The following is a 15,175-nucleotide window of genomic DNA, read 5'->3' as shown; positions in this document are numbered from 1 at the left end:
TTTGCCCGGTTTATCAAGATCAAGAATAGGTGTGGAGTGTGAACAATAGAGGGTCCCATATTAGATGCCACGTGGAAAGTTTGGTTCCATTTATTATGACATTTATATGTTCCCTTAACTCCATTTGTTAGAATCTGATGACCTGGTGTTTTTTCTGACCCCCATTCCCATGGTCATTCATACTTGTAATGATGTGGGATCATTTCATTACAAGCATCCGTTGTAGTCTAGTTGGTTAGGATACTCGGCTCTCACCCGAGAGACCCGGGTTCGAGTCCCGGCAACGGAATTTTTCTTTTAAAATTATTATTTTATTTTGTACGAGAAAATCATAACTGATTAGTTGGTTAGGATACTCGGCTCTCACCCGAGAGACCCGGGTTCGAGTCCCGGCAAGGGAAAGTGTGGTCTGAAGTAATGTTAAATTTGAATAGCTCATTATTGCCAACGGTGCAATAATGTGAAATCATCTTAGACATTGGACAATATAACCAATGCTGAAAACGATTCTAGAGCACTAGCACCAAACAAAACTAGTGGTGTTTTCCTAAAAAACAGCCTATTTAACAGTATCATTTCCAAACAAAAAATAAGCACCATTTTTATGAAAAAACGATGCCGTGTTCCCAGCACCCATGCCAAATACCTATTAAAATAACAAAGGGAAAGTCTATGATATGGAAAAGGTTTTCCATATCATATTGGATGAGATGGACCAATCAACTTTCGAGTTTCTCTTTCGGTGAATACGGATTATGGCAAGTAACCGGTTTCAAAAAGAGCAATTAAAATCACATTTGAAAAAAGAAATTCATTTTAAGAAAGATGTTAACTTACAGAAAAGTACTAACCGTCATTCTCCTTAATATCTTCAGCTCACTACCCCTATTGAATCATCGCTAACAACAATGCTTCTCTTCGGTGTCACCTCTTCACCCTTGTGCTTCTTCAAGTCATCCGCTTGCTCTCTCACCCTGTCAAATGTGATGGTAAGCATTCTCTCTTCCTTTCTTTTGTTAATTTTGTTGTTGCAAATCTTTTACTTTGATGGGGTTGTCCTGTTTGACTTTATTTTATGGGATTTCTTTATCTTCAGTGTTGTATTGCAAGTCTGAATTTGCCGATTAATTTCATTTTTCTGATAGAATAACATTCATTTGGTTGGGAGGAAGATCCTGATGCCTGGTTCTCCTAAAACGTCATTAGGTGACGATCTGAACGCATTGTGTCTGAAAAGGAACCTGGATAGGGGAGAAAAATGCATGTTGCAAATATCCATTTGACTGGGTATCATGTTCTGCAGTGTTACTGATTCTCTCTCTCTCTGCTACTTCAATGATTCAAAGAACTGGTTTTGAGATTTTTTTTTTTTTGTTTTCCTTGCTGGGCTCTTGTCTGTCAGACAAGTGCTCTGGGAGGATACAGGAGAAATACATCCGTATTATTTGCAAGAGCATAATCATTACTACCATCTACATTTTTGGAAATATAGTAAATCTTTCACCATCTGAGATGGTCATAACCATTAAGAGGCTGGATGTTTGCCTTGATATGCTTCTATCTTAGAAGATCATCGGCTTTCCTGGATGTTTGCAAGATGAAAAGTTCATGCAGTTTGCCGATGTATGCAAAACTTCATATTTTTTTAATAAAGCTCTTTGTTTTATCCACTTGTAATGATATTTTGTACATCATTGTGATATATCATTGGATTTCAAGCATCTTAAGCAAATGCATTGTTTAATTGTATTAATCAGTTCAAACTGGAAGCATTTCTATGTTGGCATTTTTCCATTTAGGTCCACTTGTACAGGTCAACTTTGATCCATTTCCTTCTCAGCTGTCCATTTCTTCTGTACTGTTCAGCTCTGTATTGAGTCAACAATAAAGTCTGCTAATGATGGAGACCTTAATAGGTTAGCCAAGTCTTTGTTTCTGAAAGATCTCTCTAGCTAGATCAGTCTCTGCTTGGACTGTTCTCAATTAATTGATAAGGAAACTATTGCTTAACTTAGATTGGTGATGGTTTTATTTATCTAATGCACTTGTGTAATCTGATAGACTCTTAAATTTATTGTTTGAATTTAGAGATGCAGAGTTCCAGATGGAGTGTAGGTTTTTAGCGTTTCTGTAATTCTGGAAAATTGTGTGCTTGTTACTAAAATGTATTCATGCTTAGATCTCATTCGGCTGTTTGTTCCTAAAAAAAGTCTCTCTCTTTAGGTTATTTTTCGATGTTTTAAATTGAATTGTCATCTCTATGAAACAAATCTTTTCATTGTTATAAATTCTGAAGAAAAAACTACTCACAGAACAATTTGCATTAATTGATGCTTGGTGGTCTCTATTCTTATGATATTCAATTAATTAATGCTAGACCATTCGATTTCTGTTGGGTTTTTAGTGGCCCAATAGGTAATGCTGATTCAAAAAAGGATGAAGTTATGTCTGCTCTCAGCGGAATCAGAATAATAAAAAGATTGGGCATTCAGAACTTATCCATTGTAGGAGATTCTGCTAATACTAACAAATGACTGAAGGACAAGGAGGGGGGCCCTTGGAGATTGAGTCATTATTTGACTGAGTCAAGAGACTCCTTGGAAAGTACTACAATAAATTGTTTCTAGGATGTGCTGTATCGCTATGGCTTTATTGATTTCATGTTAGGTTCAATTTAAACCATATGTGGTTCCCCCGGAGTCGGGCAATCCCAGTTCAACAGTTCCAGCACTATCAGCAGCAAGTCTTTTATCAGTTTTATCAGCAGCAGTTCCCTCCACTGCAGCAAAACCAGCAGCCGGTTCCACCCCGACACCCAGCAGTAAAGCAGAATCGACCTCGTGTGCAGAACACTCGTTCTCCCCGCCGAGGAGAAGAGACTTCCCAGGTTCCACTTCCTCTTGGAAGCCAAGTCTCACCTCGCGGTAGGAGAGACGAGCAGGTCACTCCGCCCACTTCACAGGGCAATGTCGGAAACAAATCAGGAGACACTCAGCCCGCTAGGAAAATTTTACCTCGGCATTCGCATGAAGAAGGTTCACTAGTAGGTAATCGGTTTGGGGTTCTGTCCGCGAACTCAAGGCAAGGCCCTTTCATCTGTGGCAGTCAGCCTCTGCATCCAGATAATCAAGAGCCACCCCACGGCAGAACAGTACCCGACCACACAGAGGTCAGTAGCACCAATGCGGAGCCGACGAAGAAGCAGCAGCGAAGGCATCGCAAGGCACGCCGAACCTCAGTCCAGAACAGACAGCTCCCAAGGCCCAACCAACAAGAACAAGTGATAGGTAAACAGGAGGCGAGCTCAGCAGCAACAAAGACAATTCCTCTCCTCTTCGGGTCATCCCCTCTATCCTCCGAGCTCCTGGTGACCCCGATGCCGAAGGACTTCAAAATGCCTCCTCTCGACAAGTATGATGGATCTTTTGATCCAAACGACCATGTAGACTCCTTTCAATCCCAGATGCACCTAGATGGGGCTGACGAGTCCTGCATGTGCGTGGCTTTCTCCACCACATTCAAAGGAGTAGATTGCACATGGTACCGGAACCTCACGCCAGGAACAATTAGAATTTGGGCACAGTTTGTAGAGTTGTTCACCTCACACTTCATCACCAGCAAGAAGTGCCTGAGGTCCCAAGAAAGCCTCCTCAACATAGTTCAAATAGAAGGGGAGTCTATTAGAAGTTATATCAAATGCTTCAATGACACCTGCCTGTGGATCCCCGATCTAGATCCAGCAGTGAGGCTCACGGCAGCGAAGAAAGGTATAACCCACAGGGAGTTCAAGTGGCATGTGGTTGCCAACAAGCCAAAAGACATCATCGAATTCCTCAAGCTCGCCGATCAGTTCATCAGGACCGAGGAAGAAATGAATCAGAGGACGGATAATCTGACAGAAAAGAGAAAAAGGGAAGGTGACAACACAGGCAACGACGGGAACAAGAGAAGAAAGAGTAAGTCCCCGACTAGGGGAGGAAACAAGTCTAGGAGCCAATCTCCTTCGCGATCTCGCAAGTTAGGTCAGCATTCCAGAACTCCACCTATCGAAAGGACGAGCTACACACCCCTCCATGCGAAGCGAGGAGAAATCCTGATGGCGATCAAAGACTCTTCCTACGTGAAGTGGCCACCTCGGTTGAGGGGAGATCCTGCCACCAAAAACATAAATGTCTATTGTCACTTCCACAAAGACCATGGACATAGTACAGAGAATTGCAGGAACCCCCGCGACGAGATTGAGGAGCTCATCCGTCGTGGATATCTAAAAAACTTTATACAAAGAGAAGACAAGAACCAAGCAGATTGCCAAACAGACCGGCAGGGGAATCAGAGAAGAAACGCCCCCGAGTCCAGCAGCAGACAGAGTGAGCAGCCGCCACGGCAGTTGCCCGAACAAAGGTCGATACGCAGAGTAATCAATATGATTACTGGCGGGTCCATCATCACGGGCTGCACCTCGGCAACAGGACGAGCTTCAGTTCGTGAACTAGAGAACGAGGAGCAGGATCCGCCAAAGCGACCTAGACTCGAAGACCCCATCTACTTCACGGAAGATGATGTGCATGGGATCCAACATCCTCACGATGACGCTTTGATGATAAAGTTGAGGATAAATGATTTCAAAGTTAAGCGTGTCCTGGTGGATTCAGGTAGCTTGGCCGACATCCTATTCAAAGACACCTTCGACAAACTGCAGCTCCAGACGATCGATCTAAAGCCAACAGACACTCCCTTAGTAGGCTTCAGCGGCGAGGAGGTCAGACCCCTAGGGCAAGTCTCAGTACCCGTAGAGGTCGACACGTGGCCAAACATCGTAAGGTTTGAGCATACATTTTTAGTGGTTGCAACTCCCTCCCCGTACAATGCCATAGTAGGTCGGCCCGTTACGCACGCCCTACATGCGGTAGTATCCACCTACTACTTGGCAATGAAGTTCCCTACGGACTATGGAGTAGGGGTGGTGCGAGGCGACCAGCTCGAATCTCGCAAATGCTACGTTGTCGCCCTTAAGGGGAAAGCCAAGCTAGCGGCTGACGTCGAATTCGAGCGACCTACGAAGTACGCCGAGGAGCGAGCTACACCAACAGAAGAGACGGTTCACATCCTGGTCTCAACAGATGACCCGACTAAGACCCTCCAGATCGGCGCTTCGATCAAGGAACCGCTCCGCTCTTAGTTGGTAAGTTTTTTACTTAAAAATTTAGATGTATTTGCATGGTTTGCAGTAGAAATGCCCGGCATAGATTCAAAAGTCCTAACTCATAAACTGAATATTGATCCCTTAGTCAGGCCTATTAGACACAAAAAACGCAACCTTGCCCCAGAGCGTTGGAGGATAGTCGACGAGGAAGTCGGGAAGCTCTTGGCGGCAGACTTTATCAGGGAGGTCCATTACCCGAGCTGGGTAGCTAACCTAGTTTTGGTAAAAAAGACCAACGATAAATGGCGCATGAGCGTCGATTATACCGATCTAAATAGAGCCTGCCCAAAGGACTGCTTCCCGCTACCCAAGATCGACCGCCTAGTAGACGCGACCTCAGGGCATGAGTTGTTGAGCTTTCTGGATGCATATTCGGGCTACAACCAGATCAAATTGGACCCCGCCGATGAAGAAAAAATGGCCTTTGTCACCGAGCTTGGACTGTATTGTTATAAGGTTATGCCCTTCGGACTAAAAAATGCTGGGGCAACCTTTCAAAGACTTGTAAATAGAATTTTTGAGCCATTAATTGGCAATAAAGTTGAATGCTATGTAGATGATATGGTCGTTAAGACCCAATTTTCAAAATTTTTATTGGATGATTTGCAAAATGTTTTTGAAATTTTACGAAAATACAACATGAGGTTAAACCCCAACAAATGTGTCTTCAGCGTCACCTCGGGCAAATTCTTGGGCCACATAGTCAACCGACGTGGCATCGAAGCCAATCCAGAAAAGATAAAAGCCATCTTAGATATGAGACCACCTCGCAAAGTAAAGGAGGTTCAGAGATTGAATGGCAGGATAGCTTCTTTGAGCCGCTTCATGTCTAAGTCGGCAGATCGTTGTCTGCCTTTCTTTAAGGCCATAAAGAAAAGCAAGGACTTCGAATGGACCGCAGAGTGTCAGCTCGCTTTCGACGGGCTGAAAAAATACCTAGCTAGTATCCCAGTTCTAACTCGACCCGAGGAGGGAGATATTTTAAAGTTGTACCTCTCCGCGAGTGACGAGGTAGTCAGTTCGGTACTAATAAAAGAAGTAGATCAGGTCCAATGACCCATCTACTATGTTAGTAAGGTTTTGTAGGATGCTGAGACAAGGTATCCGGAGATCGAGAAGTTGGCGTACACGCTACTCATATCAGCTCGGAAGCTTCGTCCCTACTTCCAAGCCCACACTGTCGTCGTCCTCACCGGCAAGCCTCTGAGGCAGATCCTGCTCAAGCTCGAGGTGTCCAGAAGACTGACGAAATGGGCCATCGAACTCAGTGAGTATGACATCCAGTACGAACCTCGGACGGCGATTAAGGCCCAAGCCTTAGTCGATTTCGTGGCAAAATGCATGGTCAGCACTGCAACCCCTGAGCTGGCCGAGCTCGAGCACACGGAGGAAGCATCAACCAGCATGGCACCAATCCCGGTTAGAGCAGGTCCGACCTGGGACGAGGAGCCCTGGATCCTCCACGTCGATAGCTCGTCCAATCAGCAAGGAAGCGGAGTGGGCATAATTCTGTACGGTCCAAGCGGGGTGAAACTGGAATACGCGCTCTGGTTTGGGTTCGCAGTGTCCAACAATGAAACAGAGTAAGAGGCATTAGTAGTCGGGCTCACTTTAGCGAAGGAAGTAAAGGCTAAACACCTCATCATCTGTAGCGACTCCCAGCTCGGGGTCAACCAGGTCAGCGGCGAGTATGAAGCTCGCGACCCCACCATGATTGCTTATTTAGCCAAGGTCAGAGAGGTTCTACGCGGCTTCCTATCTTACTTCATCAAGCAGATCCCGAGATCCGAGAACGTTGAGGTCGATGCCTTGTCCCGGTTAGCCAGCACAAGCAACAACACCATGTGGACCGTGTACATAGAGGACCTACCTCAGCCTAGCATTCTCGGAGGTCGCTCTCGTAGCACAAGCAAAGTCGAGCTGGATTGACCCACTCGCGAGCTATCTGCTTCACGGGACCCTCCCTGCAGATCGCAATGTGGCTAGGAGGGTAGAGCGTCAGTCAATTAAGTACGTCATTATAGACAGACAGTAGTACTGGAGATCTTTCATGCTTCCCTATTTGTGTTGCTTGTGACCCTCAGAGGCCGAACTCGTTCTCCACAACACCCATGAGGGCTTGTGTGGCAGACACTTGGGGGGCAAGGCTCTCACCCAGAAGGCATTGCGACAAGGGTACTACTAGCCCACAATGAAGGCAGACGCACTCAAGCTCGTCAACAAGTGTGGCAAGTGTCAGAGGCACGCCAACATCCACCACCGACCTGTTGCCGACCTCAAATACCTCACCAGCCCATGGTCCTTCGCACAATGGGGAATCGACATTCTTGGCCCATTCCCGGCAGCGACAGGACAAAGGAGATTCCTGGTGGTAGTAGTGGATTATTTCACGAAGTGGGTGGAAGCAGAACCCCTAATGACGATCACAACCCGCAACATACAAAATTTCTTATGGAGAAATATAGTATGTCACTTCGGGCTACCTCGGGTACTCATCTCTGACAATGGAAAGCAGTTCGAGGACATCAAGTTCCAGAATTGGTGTGCCGAGATGGGAATACAACAAAACTTCACCTCGGTGGCACACCCCCAGGCAAACGAGCAAGCAGAAATCACCAATAGAGCCATACTCCGTGGACTAAAGGCTCGCTTAGCCCGAGCCAAAGGACTGTGGGTAGATGAACAGCCCAGTGTGTTATGGGCCTACCGGACTACCGTCAAGACCGCCACGGGTGAGACCCCCTTCAACCTCATTTACGGCACGGAAGCGGTGATCCCAGCAGAGATTGAGGTGCCAACACTACGCTTAGAGGCCTACAATGAGGAGACAAACGACAACAAGCTCCGTACCAACCTCGACCTGGTAGAAGAAGTACGGGACCTAGCATACCTTTGGACTACAGCCTACCAGCAGAGAGTGACTCGGTACTATAACGCCCGAGTCAAGAAATAACACTTCTGTGTCGGCGACCTGGTTCTTCGGAAGGTTATGGTACTTGAGCCCGGTGTCGGTAAGCTCGGACCGAACTGGGAAGGTCTGTACCGAGTAAGACGGGTATTCGGGGAAGGTATGTACGAGCTTGAGACCCTAGAAGGGAAATAGGTACCTCGAGCGTGGAACATCGGCAACGTGAGAAGATACTACCTGTGATCGCTGAACTGAAGAGAGGATTGCGAGTCACTCTCAGAAGCCCAAGGGCCATGATGCCAAGCTGACATAAGACCTCGGCACTACGATGAGTCCCAGTCGCCTCTTCGACATGGGCAAGAAAATCCCAGTCGCCTCCTCGGCATGGGTAGACAAGTCCCAGTCACCTCCTCAGCATGGGCAGACAAGTCCTAGTCGCCTCCTCGGCATGGGCAGACAAGTCCTAGTCGCCTATTCGGCATAGGCAAATCATCCCCCATGCCTAAGGCATAGACAGTTCAGGTATAAACCCTACGACGTGTAGACCAGTTCGGCATATAATAATAGGTTGGACTCACTAGCTCAAAGGGACAACCGACATCTAAGCGAGTAGCCCGTGTGTAGGCAAGTTGGGTATACCCTACAATGTCCGCTCACCTCGGCGTACATTATGCGAAGTTACCCTTACTAGTAGTCCAGATCGGTAGTTCGGGGTAACCTCCACTTGGGAAAATTCTATTTTCAGTTATCCTTACTTGTTGTCCAACTCGGTAGCTCAACAGTTCGGGGAACCTACACATCTACTCCTACTTGGTTAGTTCGCCAGTTCGAGAGTTATTTGCACTTAGAACATTTTTGAACAAAAAGATAAGTCAAAAAGTGCATTTCATTAATGTAAAGAGTTCAATACAAAAGAAAAGAAAAAGTTCACTATAGATCGAGCTTGGAGGCCCGGGGTATACAATATAGAAGATGAAAAGGAGTTTATTCGTCTCGGTGCTCTTCGCCCTTGTCCGAGGCCTCAGCAGGAGGGTCCATACTCTTATCAGCATCGGTCTCCTCGATGTCGCCGAACAGATTGTTGTCACTTTCTGCCTCGGAGTCCGGATCTTTGGTAGCTTCGACAGCCATTTCATCTGTGCCCCTCGAAGTAGTATTGACGCTTAGGTCAAGCTGAGGGAATTCACGTCGGGTAGCCACCTATTGAGCTTGAAGCCCTTACGATAACCTTCTATCCCCGTCTTGACTAGTTCTCCACGGAACTCCTCCGAGGTCTTGTATTCCTCAACAACCTTGATCTTACCCTCCTCCACAACCTGAAGGAGTGTCTCAGTTCGCTCCTTTACGAGGGCCTCGAGGTTCTCCACCTCCCTTTTCAGCGTCGCTTTCTCCCCTGCGAGCTCTTCCTTCTCAAACATTAGCAGCGTAATCAACTCCTTTTGAGCCCGCGCATCTTTCTTCAACTGGTTAATTTCGTTGCGGGCCAGATTTAGCTCACATGAGCCTCGTGAGATGAAGACTCAACTGCAAGAGCTCGCTTCAGGTGCACTTCGGACTGGTACATCAGAGCATGTACAACGGAGTTCACCTGCCAAGAGAAGAACAATAGTTAGTACAAGAAAGGTTTCAAGTGCAAAATTGAAGAAGTCAAGACAGAACTTACCACCATACAATGGGTAGCCACTCGGCCCAGTTAGCGACCTCCTCGGCGTATACTGTGCTCTTGCTCTTGAGAAGGCTGTACTTCGGAGTCAAGATACTCCGAATTGCCTCATCGCTGCCCGAAGAAGTGGCAGCCGCAGGGGCGGGCTCCGAAGATGTTGCCTCCTCGAGCGCGCGGGGTGGGGAGACTTTCCCGGATTCCTCCTCGACCAGATCGATCACTAGAGGTTGCTTGGCTGAGGGCTGCTCGGGCTCAGGGACGGTAGCCTGCAGAGATTCAACGCGAGCTCTTTTGGTAGCTCGCTTCTTCTTTTGCTTCATTCTACCAAGGAGTTCATTTGCAGGGATTTTCATGGTTGTTGTAACAAAAGCAAATCGTCAGAAGCAGCATCGAAATAAAACAAAGGCAACACAAAAAGTGACGACCTACCAGGACTCAGACCGGCCTGCACGAGCTTGTCTTCGATCACATAGTCCGTGAACTTGAGACTGAGCTTTGCACAAGATCGGAGAATTTTCCTTGTCTTCAGGTCTAGCCTGACGCTGGTATCCTGAATGGCCGCCCTCCAGTGGGTCGGGAAAGGCCACCCTTCAGTGTTACGGACCACAAAGTAGCCCCTTTTCCAAGTCGGGACCTTCTTTGGGAGCTCGTGTAAAAGTTTATAACCTGGACGAGGAGATAGGTAATAAGTTCGCCTGTGCTCGGGTAGAACCCAGGAGGCGTTCTTTATTGAGAGAATGGAAGAAAAAAATATCAAGGTCAAGAGGCAAACTATAGTCGTGGAAGAGCGAGATGGTCCCTACTACATTGCGAATGGAGTTCGGATGCAGCTGATCTATGGTGATGTTAAAAAGTTTTATAACTTCTACGATCAGGGGGTGAAGTGGAAGACGAAGACCAGCCGCGAGCTGCTCCTCGAAGATCATGATCTCGTTGTGACCATGCTCCCAGGGAAAGTTACCTAGGGGAAGACTATAGACAAGGTTGCTCGGAAGCCTATACCGAGCTACTAAGGTCTGGAGCCTGTCCGCTGTCATCGTCGACAGGCCAAAGTTGTCTGGCTGCCGACCTCGATGCGAGGTGAATGCCAGACCACCTGAGGCCTCTCGCACCTCCCGGGGTGATTACACCTCAGGAGGACCCCGGACCGCTTCTCGACCCGAAGTAACTTCTTCGGTGTGGTGATCTAGGACCTGAGCCGAGGTCGCCACCTCGGCCCCAGCGAATTCACCGCTCCCATCTAAAAGACTATCAAAACTAAAGCTAGACATGGAAAAGATAGACATCGAATAAAAAAGGAGAGATAGGGAAGACTCACCAAAGAGAGACCGAACTAAAAGAAGACACCGAACGGGAGAAACCGAGCTAAAAAACTCGAACGCGACCTTAGATCGAAGGCTAGCGAATTTGTAGTGAAGCAAATGAGTCTCGGACCCCCTATTTATAGCCGCAGTGTCCGAGAATCAACGGTCAAGATCGAAGCAATCCAATGGCTCTTAGGAAAATCGGCTGTGCGACCCCCGAGGTTGAAATCGATTTAGCACATTTTTTGATGTCCGCGGAGTTTATAGATCGTATGACATCTGCGCGTAGACTAGACACGACCTAGGTTATTCCTGGTTGAGCCGGGTGGCCGAACAAGTCCAACCAGCGATTCGTCCGACAAGCCGCCTGGACCTCGGGCCAAAAACACTTGGACTCGTCATGAACTCTCCGCACCGGGTCGAGACCCCTGGCTCGGGGAGTGGGGGACAATTGATGAAGGGTGATTTGGCCCGACCTAGTAAAGAGGGGACACGTGGACACAACCTGACCAAGAGATGACAACTCAGCCTGACATGACCAGTCCGCAACAGATCGAGCTCGGATATCTAACCACCTCGGGATAAAGTGACCTCGCGACAAGGTCACCTCGGGACGACATCGCAACAGGATCACCAAGGAACTTTGGCATTCAACCCAGTTCGGAACTTAAAGGCATCAGCTCGGGGATACCGATTCGAGACCACTACGTGGTGATCCCGGAAATCCCTCCAACGGATTTCGAACCTCACAGGATCACGCTGCGTAACATTTAGCATTATCACCTCCCCACCCGATTCGGGCGGAATTGATAAGCCATATCGGTTGGCAACGTTATCTTCCAATTAACACAGAAACAGATCCCATCATGACGAAGATCCCAGAACCGATCCGCAAAACCCGCGAGGACTCAACTATATAAAGGCTCCACCCCAGATGGCTCAAGGTACGCGTGATTTCTCTACTCTCTAGCTCTCAATATTCTCAACAGTTTTTCAGCTCGCAACAAGTTTGCTAACTTAAGCATCGGAGCGACCTCGCCGAGTTAGCCACCCTGGGTTCTCTGATCTTATTTTGTAGATCACCTAGCTTGTCGTCCGACTGGAAGCCAGATCAACCTCAGCAGGGAGCAATTAGATCGCGCTACATCAGAATCGAATTCGAATAATTCAAATATCTAGTCGGTTAAATTCAGATATCCTATTCATACCGAATAGTTAATCGGATTTAAATTCGGATATGACCTGATTTGATTCGATAAATATCTGAATTTGACCAATTATTTAATTCTTATATATGATATATAAAATATTGTATATAATTTATATATACAATAATTAAATTATATAAATAGTTTATATATTTATATACTTTATATCAATAAAATATTTGATGGAGGGTGATTTGGCACGACCTAGTAAGTAGAGGTCACGTGGACGCGATCTGCTCGAAGAATGACAACTCAGCAAAAAGAGCCCAGTCAACAAAAGTTAGAGCTCGGTATTTGTAGGGGTGCAAGTCGGGCGGGCTGGGCCAGGTTTTAGCTCAACCCAAGCCCAACCATAAGAATTGGACCTAAAGCCCAAGCCCAGCTCAAGCCCGAGGTCAAGCCCGAATTATTCAACCCAAGCCCAGCCCGCACTAAAATTTTAGGCATTCGGGTTGGGCCCGGGCCAAATTTGAATTGGTTAATCAGCTCAAAGGCCAAAGCCCCAGATTAAAACTTAATTAGCCTAATGAGTTTTTACTTGTTCTGGGTTTCCTTAATTAATGTTGCCAACTTGCCATAATAAGTTTTCACTTGCTTTTGGCTTTTGGGCTTTTGGCGGTTTGGCCTTTGGGTTTCCTTAATTAATGTTGCCAACTTGCGATAATGGCATTCGAATTAAAAGAATTTGAAAGTTAAAAGAATTTGAAATGTCAAAGTCTAGAGACACAAAGAGTGAAAGAGGGAAATCGTGTTTAGAAAAAAAAATAAGAAACTAATTAATGACTTTGAGTAATGGCATTGACAATTGACACATGTCACCTAATATTAAATTAGTATTTTACTAATTAAACAACTACCATTAAGCCAACATAATAACATATTAACATACGATTCATTGATTCAACTATATATTACATGTACAATACATCGGGCCGGGCTCAGGTTGCCCAAGACCTCAACCCGAGCCCAACACAAAAAAAATAAAAACCCGTCATTTCAAGCCCAAGCCCAACTCGAGGCCTAGAAAATCTAACCCAACCCATGAAAAAAGTTGGGTTGGGCTGAGCAAGGCTCAGATTAAGCCCGCCCAAGTTGCACACCTAGGTATTCAGTCACCACGGCACAAAACCACCTCGGCATAGAGTCACCTCGGTGTAAAGGCATCTCGGCACCTAATCTAGTTCGGGGCTCAAGACCTGGAGTGACACGTCATCAACTCCATAAGCTACCTAATGAACTCCGAACCTCACGGGATCACGCCGCATAACGACAGGCCTTGTCCTCTCCCCGCCTGGATCGGGCGGAGACGATAGACCTCCTTAACTAATATGTTACTCCCTGATTAAAGCGGAAATGGATCTCATCTACTCAGGCCCAAGATCCCGGGACCGTTTTGTAAGACCCATGGCAGCTCAGCTATATAAGGGCAACAACCCCTCCAAAGCCCAGGTATGCATGATTGTTTACATTCAAGCTCTTTAGCATCCAACGCCTTGGCTCGCAACCACTAACTTAAGCATCGGAGTGACCTCACCGGGTCTTCCACCCCAGGTTCTCTGATCTGTTTTCTTGCAGTTCGAATCAGCTCACTACGCAACTAGCTCCCAAGTCATCTTCCATCTAAGAGCAGCCAAATCGCGCATCATCAATATTTATTTTATACATTTATCAATTATCTAAAATAATTAATTAACCTAATCGAATCGAATATTCAAATATTTAATCGGATTTGAACTCGAATATTAATTTTCAATTTCCGTTGAATATCAATTTGGATTCGGATATCAAATTTTCAAATCGGATTTGAATTATGATATTACCTGATCCGATTCAAATTCGATTTGTTTACACTTTACACCCCTAATTCCACCCAACCAAACAGTTGGAATTGAAATAGGCCATTCCAATTTCAATTCCAAACCCCTATTCCCGTGCGAATCAAATAGTGTAAGTTTATTCAGTTGATATGAAGCATTCTACATAATCTATTCATTGCCCTTTGCAAAAGTGAATGAAAGTAAAATAATTAGTATGGCAAAAACCAGAACAGGCCTGATTATTAATTGGGACAAACTCATTAAACCAGAACCAACACCGGACACCAAAGGTAAGTCGATGAGTCATGAATCATCCAGCCCCCATTCATAATCCGAGACCGGAATAGATTAGTTTACCACACATGGATAACTTCAAATCTGGCATAGATGTTAGATGATAAAACTACCTTCTCTTGTCATGTCAGAAATAGACAATCCAATCACCCCATCATCCCCTACGTAAGAAGGGGGAAAGAATGGTTGCCAACACTAGATAATAAATCTCTTGAATAATTTATTTCCCGAGTCCTGACCACAATAAGCTTTTTTAAAAGAAGGTAAAAGGCTAAAGATACATATTTGAATATATATATATTTTTAGTCTAGCATAGGAAAAAGAAGAGAAAAAGCAGAGACCATGAAAATTGTTTGAAAAATTCCAACCTCACAGTTAATCAAGAGTCTGATAACTTGTTACAAGCAACCAAAAAAAATAAAAACAAGTGACAAGGAAAACTTCAGATTCCAGCCCTTGTCTACTTCTGCCTTGATGTACAAAAGTAAATTTATATATGCATTGGAGTGGCAAAGTAGATGCATAATTTGCAAATTGATCGAGTTTATGAGATTGATTCAATGTCAATGTGCTCTCCCTGCAGGCTGCTTTGAAAACCAAAGATTTTAAGCTTGAATACTAGTCCTTTCTCCATTCAGGGGATTTGAAATATATTTTGCCTTCCCACTTCTTTGTAACTACTAACCAGCAGTGTGATTTAATTTAGACTTGGGATCTGGCGATGTTGCAGCTGAGAATGTCAACCAAGCTGCACATCTGTTAATTCGATCTCTTGAT

The 15,175-nt window shown here is 45.7% G+C and overlaps 1 non-coding gene across 1 annotated transcript; it reads left to right on the top strand.

Annotated features, from left to right (window-relative positions):
* The first annotated feature begins 216 nt into the window (after positions 1–216).
* On the top strand, positions 217–289 carry TRNAE-CUC (transfer RNA glutamic acid (anticodon CUC)). Its single transcript has one exon. It is a non-coding gene; the product is annotated as a tRNA-Glu (tRNA).
* Positions 290–15,175: the final 14,886 nt, after the last annotated feature.

The sequence above is a fragment of the Nelumbo nucifera genome, chromosome 6 (genome assembly GCF_055504915.1).
Source record: "Nelumbo nucifera cultivar China Antique chromosome 6, China Antique-T2T, whole genome shotgun sequence".
In the NCBI taxonomy this organism is placed as follows: Eukaryota; Viridiplantae; Streptophyta; class Magnoliopsida; order Proteales; family Nelumbonaceae; genus Nelumbo; species Nelumbo nucifera.
Note: the sequence above shows the minus strand (reverse complement) of the source record. Positions and strands in the feature narration are given on the sequence as shown.